Source organism: Triticum dicoccoides, chromosome 1A, assembly GCF_002162155.2.
Source record: "Triticum dicoccoides isolate Atlit2015 ecotype Zavitan chromosome 1A, WEW_v2.0, whole genome shotgun sequence".
NCBI lineage: Eukaryota > Viridiplantae > Streptophyta > Magnoliopsida > Poales > Poaceae > Triticum > Triticum dicoccoides.
In genome coordinates, this window is record NC_041380.1 from 87543913 (window position 1) to 87553397 (window position 9485).

A 9485-nucleotide genomic window follows, 5' to 3' on the forward strand; every position below is an offset into this window, starting at 1 on the left:
CCAACCCAACATGTACCTTTGGAGACACCTGTAGAGTACCTTTATAATCACCCATTTACGTTGTGACGTTTGGTAGCACACAAAGTGTTCCTCCGGCAAACGGGAGTTGCATAATCTCATAGTCATAGGAACATGTATAAGTCATGAAGAAAGCAATAGCAACATACTAAACGATCGGGTGCTAAGCTAATGGAATGGGTCATGTCAATCAGATCATTCAACTAATGATGTGATCCCCTTAATCAAATGACAACTCTTTGTCCATGGTTAGGAAACATAACCATCTTTGATTAATGAGCTAGTCAAGTAGAGGCATACTAGTGACACTCTGTTTGTCTATGTATTCACACATGTATTATGTTTCCGGTTAATACAATTCTAGCATGAATAATAAACATTTATCATGATATAAGGAAATAAATAATAACTTTATTATTGCCTCTAGGGCATATTTCCTTCAGTCTCCCACTTGCACTAGAGTCAATAATCTAGATTACACATTAATGATTCTAACACCCATGGAGCCTTGGTGCTGATCATGTTTTGCTCGTGGAAGAGGCTTAGTCAACGGGTCTGCAACATTCAGATCCATATGTATCTTGCAAATCTCTATGTCTCCCACCTAGACTAGATCTCGGATGGAATTGAAGCGTCTCTTGATGTGCTTGGTTCTCTTGTGAAATCTGGATTCCTTTGCCAAGGCAATTGCACCAGTATTGTCACAAAAGATTTTCATTGGACCTGATGCACTAGGTATGACACCTAGATCGGATATGAACTCCTTCATCCAGACTCCTTCATTTGCTGCTTCCGAAGCAGCTATGTACTCCGCTTCACATGTAGATCCCACCACAACGCTTTGTTTAGAACTGCACCAACTGACAGCTCCACCGTTTAATGTAAACACGTATCCGGTTTGCGATTTAGAATCGTCCAGATCAATGTCAAAGCTTGCATCAACGTAACCTTTTACGATGAGCTCTTTGTCACCTCCATATATGAGAAACATATCCTTAGTCCTTTTCAGGTATTTCAGGATGTTCTTGACCGATGTCCAGTGATCCACTCCTGGATCACTTTGGTACCTTCCTGCTAGACTTATAGCAAGGCACACATCAGGTCTGGTACACAGCATTGCATACATGATAGAGCCTATGGCTGAAGCATAGGGAACATCTTTCATTTTCTCTCTATCTTCTGCAGTGGTCGGGCATTGAGTCTTACTCAACTTCACACCTTGTAACACAGGCAAGAACCCTTTCTTTGCTTGATCCATTTTGAACTTCTTCAAAACTTTGTCAAGGTATGTGCTTTGTGAAAGTCCAATTAAGCGTCTTGATCTATCTCTATAGATCTTAACGCCTAATATGTAAGCAGCTTCACCGAGGTCTTTCATCGAAAAACTCTTATTCAAGTATCCCTTTATGCTATCCAGAAATTCTATATCATTTCCAATTAGTAATATGTCATCCACATATAATATCAGAAAATGCTACAGAGCTCCCACTCACTTTCTTGTAAATACAGGCTTCTCCAAAAGTCTGTATAAAACCAAATGCTTTGATCACACTATCAAAGCGTTTATTCCAACTCTGAGAGGCTTGCACCAGTCCATAAATGGATCGCTGGAGCTTGCACACTTTGTTAGCTCCCTTTGGATCGACAAAACCTTCTGGTTGCATCATATACAACTCTTCTTCCAGAAATCCATTCAGGAATGCAGTTTTGACATCCATCTACCAAATTTCATAATCATAAAATGCGGCAATTGCTAACATGATTCGGATAGACTTAAGCATCTCTACGGGTGAGAAGGTCTCATCGTAGTCAATCCCTTGAACTTGCCAAAAACCTTTTGCGACAAGTCGAGCTTTGTAGATAGTAATATTACCGTCAGCGTCAGTCTTCTTGAAGATCCATTTATTCTCAATTGCTTACCGATCATCGGGCAAGTCAACCAAAGTCCATACTTTGTTCTCATACATGGATCCCATCTCAGATTTCATGGCTTCAAGCCATTTTGCGGAATCTGGGCTCACCATCGCTTCTTCATAGTTCGTAGGTTCATCATGATCTAGTAGCATGACTTCCAGAACAGGATTACCGTACCACTCTGGCGCGGATCTCACTCTGGTTGATCTACGAGGTTCAGTAGTATCTTGTTCTGAAGTTTCCTGATCATCATCATTAGCTTCCTCACTAACTGGTGTAGGTGTCACAGAAACAGTTTTCTGTGATGCACTACTTTCCAATAAGGGAGCAGGTACAGTTACCTCGTCAAGTTCTAATTTCCTCCCACTCACTTCTTTCGAGAGAAACTCCTTCTCCAGAAAGTTTCCGAACTTAGCAACAAAAGTCTTGCCTTAGGATCTGTGATAGAAGGTGTATCCAATAGTCTCCTTTGGATATCCTATGAAGACACATTTCTCCGATTTGGGTTCGAGCTTATCAGGTTGAAACTTTTTCACATAAGCATCGCAGCCCCAAACTTTCAGAAACGACAACTTTGGTTTCTTGCCAAACCATAGTTCATAAGGCGTCGTCTCAACGGATTTTGATGGTGCCCTATTTAACGTGAATGCAGCCGTCTCCAAAGCATAACCCCAAAATGATAGCAGTAAATCAGTAAGAGACATCGTAGATCGCACCATATCTAGTAAAGTACGATTACGACGTTCGGACACACCATTACACTGTGGTGTTCCGGGTGGCGTGAGTTGCGAAACTATTCTGTATTGTTTCAAATGTACACCAAACTCGTAACTCAAATATTCTCCTCCACGATCAGATCGTAGAAACTTTATTCTCTTGTTACGATGATTTTCAACCTCACTCTGAAATTCTTTGAACTTTTCAAACGTTTCAGACTTATGTTTCATTAAGTAGATATACCCATATCTGCTTAAGTCATCTGTGAAGGTGAGAAAATAACGATATCCGCCATGAGCCTCAATATTCATCGGACCACATACATCTGTATGTATGATTTCCAACAAATTTGTTGCTCTCTCCATAGTACCGGAGAACGGTGTTTTAGTCATCTTGCCCATGAGGCACGGTTCGCAAGTACCAAGTGATTCATAATCAAGTGGTTCCAAAAGTCCATTAGTATGGAGTTTCTTCATGCGCTTTACACCGATATGACCTAAACGGCAGTGCCACAAATAAGTTGCACTATCATTATCAACTCTGCATCTTTTGGCTTCAACACTATGAATATGTGTGTCACTACTATCGAGATTCAATAAAAATAGACCACTCTTTAAGGGTGCATGACCATAAAAGATATTACTCATATAAATAGAACAACCATTATTCTCAGATTTAAATGAATAACCATCTCACATCAAACAAGATCCAGATATAATGTTCATGCTTAACGCTGGCACCAAATAACAATTATTTAGGTCTAATATTAATCTCGAAGGTAGATGTAGAGGTAGCGTGCCGACTGCGATCACATCGACTTTGGAACCGTTTCCCACGCGCATCGTCACCTCGTCCTTAGCCAATCTTCGCTTAATCCGTAGTCCCTGTTTCGAGTTGCAAATATTAGCAACAGAACCAGTATCAAATACCCAGGTGCTACTGCGAGCATTAGTAAGGTACACATCAATAACATGTATATCACATATACCTTTGTTCACCTTGCCATCCTTCTTATCCGCCAAATACTTGGGGCAGTTCCGCTTCCAGTGACCAGTCTGCTTGCAGTAGAAGCACTCAATTTCAGGCTTAGGTCCAGGTTTGGGTTTCTTGTCTTGAGTAGCAACTTGCTTGCTGTTCTTTTTGAAGTTCCCCTTCTTCTTCCCCTTGCCCTTTTTCTTGAAACTAGTGGTCTTGTTGACCATCAACACTTGATGCTCCTTCTTGATTTCTACCTCCGCAGCTTTCAGCATTGCGAAGAGCTCGGGAATAGTCTTATTCATCCCTTGCATATTATAGTTCATCATGAAGCTCTTGTAGCTTGGTGGCAGTGATTCGAGAATTCTGTCAATGATGCAATCATCTGGAAGATTAACTCCCAATTGAATCAAGTGATTATTATACACAGACATTTTGAGTATATGCTCACTGACAGAACTGTTCTCCTCCATCTTGCAGCTATAGAACTTATTGAAGACTTCATATCTCTCAATTCGGGCATTTGCTTGAAATATTAACTTCAACTCCTAGAACATCTCATATGCTCCATGACATTCAAAACGTCGTTGAAGTCCCGATTCTAAGCCGTAAAGCATGGCACACTGAACTATCGAGTAGTCATCAGCTTTGCTCTGCCAGACGTTCATAACATCTGGTGTTGCTCCAGCAGCAGGCCTGGCACCCAGCGGTGCTTCCAGGACGTAATTCTTCTATGCAGCAATGAGGATAATCCTCAAGTTACGGATCCAGTCCGTGTAATTGCTACCATCATCTTTCAACTTTGCTTTCTCAAGGAACGCATTAAAATTCAACGGAACAACAACACGGGCCATCTATCTACAATCAAGCATAAACAAGCAAGATACTATCAGGTACTAAGTTTCATGATAAATTTAGGTTCAAATAATTTACTTAAAGAACTCCCACTTAGATAGACATCCCTCTAATCCTCTAAGTGATTACGTGATCCAAATCAACTAAACCATGTCCGATCATCACGTGAGATGGAGTAGTTTCATTGGTGAACATCACTATGTTGATCATATCTACTATATGATTCATGCTCGACCTTTCGTTCTCCGTGTTCCGAGGCCATATCTGTATATGCTTGGCTCGTCAAGTATAACCTGAGTATTCCGCGTGTGCAACTGTTTTGCACCCATTGTATTTGAACGTAGAGCCTATCACACCCGATCATCACGTGGTGTCTCAGCACGAAGAACTTTCGCAATGATGCATACTCAGGGAGAACACTTCTTGATAATTAGTGAGAGATCATCTTATAATGCTACCGTCAATCAAAGCAAGATAAGATGCATAAAAGATAAACATCACATGCAATCAATATAAGTGATATGATATGGCCATCATCATCTTGTGCTTGTGATCTCCATCTTCGAAGCACCATCGTGATCACCATCGTCACCGGCGCGACACCTTGATCTCCATCGTAGCATCGTTGTCGTCTCGCCAATCTTATACTTCCACGACTATCGCTACCGCTTAGTGATAAAGTAAAGCATTACAGCGCGATTGCATTGCATACAATAAAGCGACAACCATATGTCTCCTGCCAGTTGCCGATAACTCGGTTACAAAACATGATCATCTCATACAATAAAATTTAGCATCATGTCTTGACCATATCACATCACAACATGCCCTGCAAAAACAAGTTAGATGTCCTCTACTTTGTTGTTGCAAGTTTTACGTGGCTGCTACGGGCTTAAGCAAGAACCAATCTTACCTACGCATCAAAACCACAACGATAGTTTGTTAAGTTGGTGTTGTTTTAACCTTCGCAAGGACCGGGCGTAGCCACACTCGGTTCAACTAAAGTTGGAGAAACTGTCACCCGCAAGCCACCTATGTGCAAAGCACGTCGGGAGAACCGGTCTCGCGTAATCGTACGCATAATGTCGGTCCGGGCCGCTTCGTCCAACAATACCGCCGAACCAAAGTATGACATGCTGGTAAGCAGTATGACTTATATCGCCCACAACTCACTTGTGTTCTACTCGTGCATATAACATCAACATATAAAACCTAGGCTCGGATGCCACTGTTGGGTTTCGTAGTAATTTCAAAAAAATTCCTACGCACACGCAAGATCATGGTGATGCATAGCAATGAGAGGGAGAGAGTGTGATCTACGTACCCTTGTAGATCGACAACGGAAGCGTTAACTTAGTTGATGTAGTCGTACGTCTCCACGGCCCGACCGATCAAGCACCGAAACTACGGCACCTCCGAGTTCTAGCACACGTTCAGCTCGATGACGATCCCCGGACTCCGATCCAGCAAAGTGTCGGGGAAGAGTTCCGTCAGCACGACGGCGTGGTGACGATCTTGATGTTCTACTGTCGCAGGGCTTCGCCTAAGCACCGCTACAATATTATCGAGGACTATGGTGGAAGGGGGCACCGCACACGGCTAAGAATATGATCACGTGGATCAACTTGTGTGTCAAGGGGTGCCCCCTGCCCCCGTATATAAAGGATCAAGGGGAGGAGGCCGGCCGGCCTCTATGGCGCGCCAAGGAGGAGTCCTCCTCCTAGTAGGAGTAGGACTCCTACTAGGAGGGGGAAAGAAGTGGGGAGGGAGAAGGAAAGGGGCGCGCCGCCCCCCCTCTCCTAGTCCAATTCGGACCAGGGGGGAGGAGGCGCGCGGCCCACCTTTGGCTATCCCTCTCTCTCTCCACTAAGGCCCATATGGCCCATTACTTCTCCCGGGGGGGTTCCGGTAACCCTCCGGCTCTCCGGTTTTCTCCGAAATCACCCGAAACACTTCCGGTGTCCGAATATAGCCGTCCAATATATCAATCTTTATGTCTCGACCATTTCGAGACTCCTTGTCATGTCCGTGATCACATCCGGGACTCCAAACTAACTTCGGTACATCAAAACTCATAAACTCATAATATAATTGTCATCGAAACCTTAAGCGTGCGGACCCTACGGGTTCGAGAACAATGTAGACATGACCAAGACACGTCTCCGGTCAATAACCAATAGCGGAACTTGGATGCTCATATTGGCTCCTACATATTCTACGAAGATCTTTATCGGTCAGACCGCATAACAACATACGTTGTTCCCTTTGTCATCGGTATGTTACTTGCCCGAGATTCGATCGTCGGTATCTCAATACCTAGTTCAATCTCGTTACCGGCAAGTCTCTTTACTCGTTCCGTAATACATCATCTCGCAACTAACTCATTAGTTGCAATGCTTGCAAGGCTTATGTGATGTGCATTACCAAGAGGGCCCAGAGATACCTCTCCGACAATCGGAGTGACAAATCCTAATCTCAAAATACGCCAACCCAACATGTACCTTTGGAGACACCTGTAGAGTACCTTTATAATCACCCATTTACGTTGTGACGTTTGGTAGCACACAAAGTGTTCCTCCGGCAAACGGGAGTTGCATAATCTCATAGTCATAGGAACATGTATAAGTCATGAAGAAAGCAATAGCAACATACTAAACGATCGGGTGCTAAGCTAATGGAATGGGTCATGTCAATCAGATCATTCAACTAATGATGTGATCCCGTTAATCAAATGACAACTCTTTGTCCATGGTTAGGAAACATAACCATCTTTGATTAATGAGCTAGTCAAGTAGAGGCACACTAGTGACACTCTGTTTGTCTATGTATTCACACATGTATTATGTTTCCGGTTAATACAATTCTAGCATGAATAATAAACATTTATCATGATATAAGGAAATAAATAATAACTTTATTATTGCCTCTAGGGCATATTTCCTTCACTGGTAACCATCGATGGACGAGGACTTTGCCCATTGGTTCGCCTCGTTCAATGAGCAGGAAAATGGTTCTCTTCGTCCCTCGCCCTTGGTACCGATATTGTTGCCGACATAACCGACAAACTATACTCTGACATGCCTTGCTTACATGATCGTGCAAGACGTCATCGCCCTTCCTACTTTTGATCTACATGGTGGGCCCATAACCCACAGTTCCCAGGAACGAAACTTGACTCTCTTGTACACCCTTGTGGCCAAAGATATTCCTCACGCTTGGCTCCATATCTAATTCACGAGCCACCTTCCTAGTGATCTATTCTGGTATTAGACGCAATACTTATTCTTGTTGCCTTGAAACCCTTTTCACCTTCTGATTAGGCATCGAACAATTGCCTGCCTACTTGAAACTTCCCATGGTACCTTCTTACTTTACTCTCGATAAATTCTTAAGTTTCAAATCGAGAGTTACTTTCCGCCACCTTCCCAGATGTTATCTACCAGATAGACAACCTTGTAGAGGACCGTTTTTCCAAAGTTACCCCTTGCCTTTTCGTAAGTACCGTGAAGATCCGTAAGGAAGAACGACAACTTCAACATGAGGCATTGATACCGGGAAATGAAGACATCAATTTTATGGATCAACTTCTTCGAGAAGAGCAAGCAAGACCGAGAAGACCCGTTAGAATTTCGTAACCAAATCCCTTCCCCCTTCCTCCCACTCCTAAATCTCGGGACGAGATTTCTTGTAGTGGAGGAGAATTGTGACGCCTGGATAATTAAGCTACCGCAACCCTCTGCTAATGATGCCACGTCACTTTGATTACTGTTGCTAATCTCGCATTAGTTCGAAACCAATTCAAATTCAAATTTGAAATCCAACAAACAACAAAAGTTTTTAGATGTTAAAACTAAAATGTTCATCATGTAGCAAATAATCCCTAACTAATTTGGTGGTGAAACCAACCTTTTTCAAAATGTTTAAATGCCCTAATCTAAATAAAAACAGTGGCTAAAATATCAATTTAATTGCTGTTTAAATTATATAAATATTTAACTAACTTGTTTTGGGTCCAAACCAGGTTTGACAGTGGCCTATATTAATGATTCTAATTTAGGTGCTAACTTGGTATTTTATAAAAGTAAAAGTAAATGAACTATAATAGAAAATAGAGAAGAGAAAATAATAAATAAAAACAAAGCCAAAAAAGGAAAAGGGGGGAAGAAGCACCCCTCTGGTCCAACTGGCCCAGGTAGCCAACCGGCCCACCTGGGCCAGCCGGCCTCCCCCCACAGCCCCACTTAACCCCCCTCCCACCGAACCCTAGCGATTCCTCCCCACTACCCAGTCGCCCCCCACGATCCCCTTCTCCCCTCCCCGTGCGATCTGGATCGGGCGCACGCTCCGCCCCCAACGCGGTCGCCCCCGCCCTCGCCCGGAGCCTCCGCCGGTGCTCACCGTCGCCGCCTCGTCCCACCACCACCTCGCCGGTGCCGCCTCATTGGACCGCCACCTCGCCCTTGCCACCCCGCCTAGGGCTGCCTTGTCGTTGTGCCGCCGTCCCCAACGCCCCAGGACCGCCTCGTCGTCGCCGTTCGCCGGAACCGCGTCCTCGACCTCCGCCTCGACAGACTCCGTCAACCCTCACCGCACGTACCCCTACATCGGGGGTGAGCTCCTCCCCCTCACTACTTTCCTCGCCCACACATGTCATCCGTGCGTGGCCACGCGCCCGCGTTGTCCCCGCCGCGGTCACCATTCCCTCCTGGCTCTAGCGCACGCACCGCACCAGCCGTCCCCGCGCCGAACCGCTCCGCCGTGCACTGCTGCTACTGCGCCCGCCCCGCGGCCACGCCGGCACGCCGCCCTGTGCGATGTCGTCGGCCCCGCCCTCTGCTACCGCCGACTCGCTCGTAGTCGGTGCCCCTCTCCCCCACCCACTGACCCGCGCCTTGCCTCCGTCCCGTGTGCGGCCTCGCCCCGGCCCGCCGTCGTTGCCCGCGTCAGCCACTCCGGTGACCGCCCATGCATCCCTGTGGCCTTCGCCTGCGCCCCTGATGCAGCCG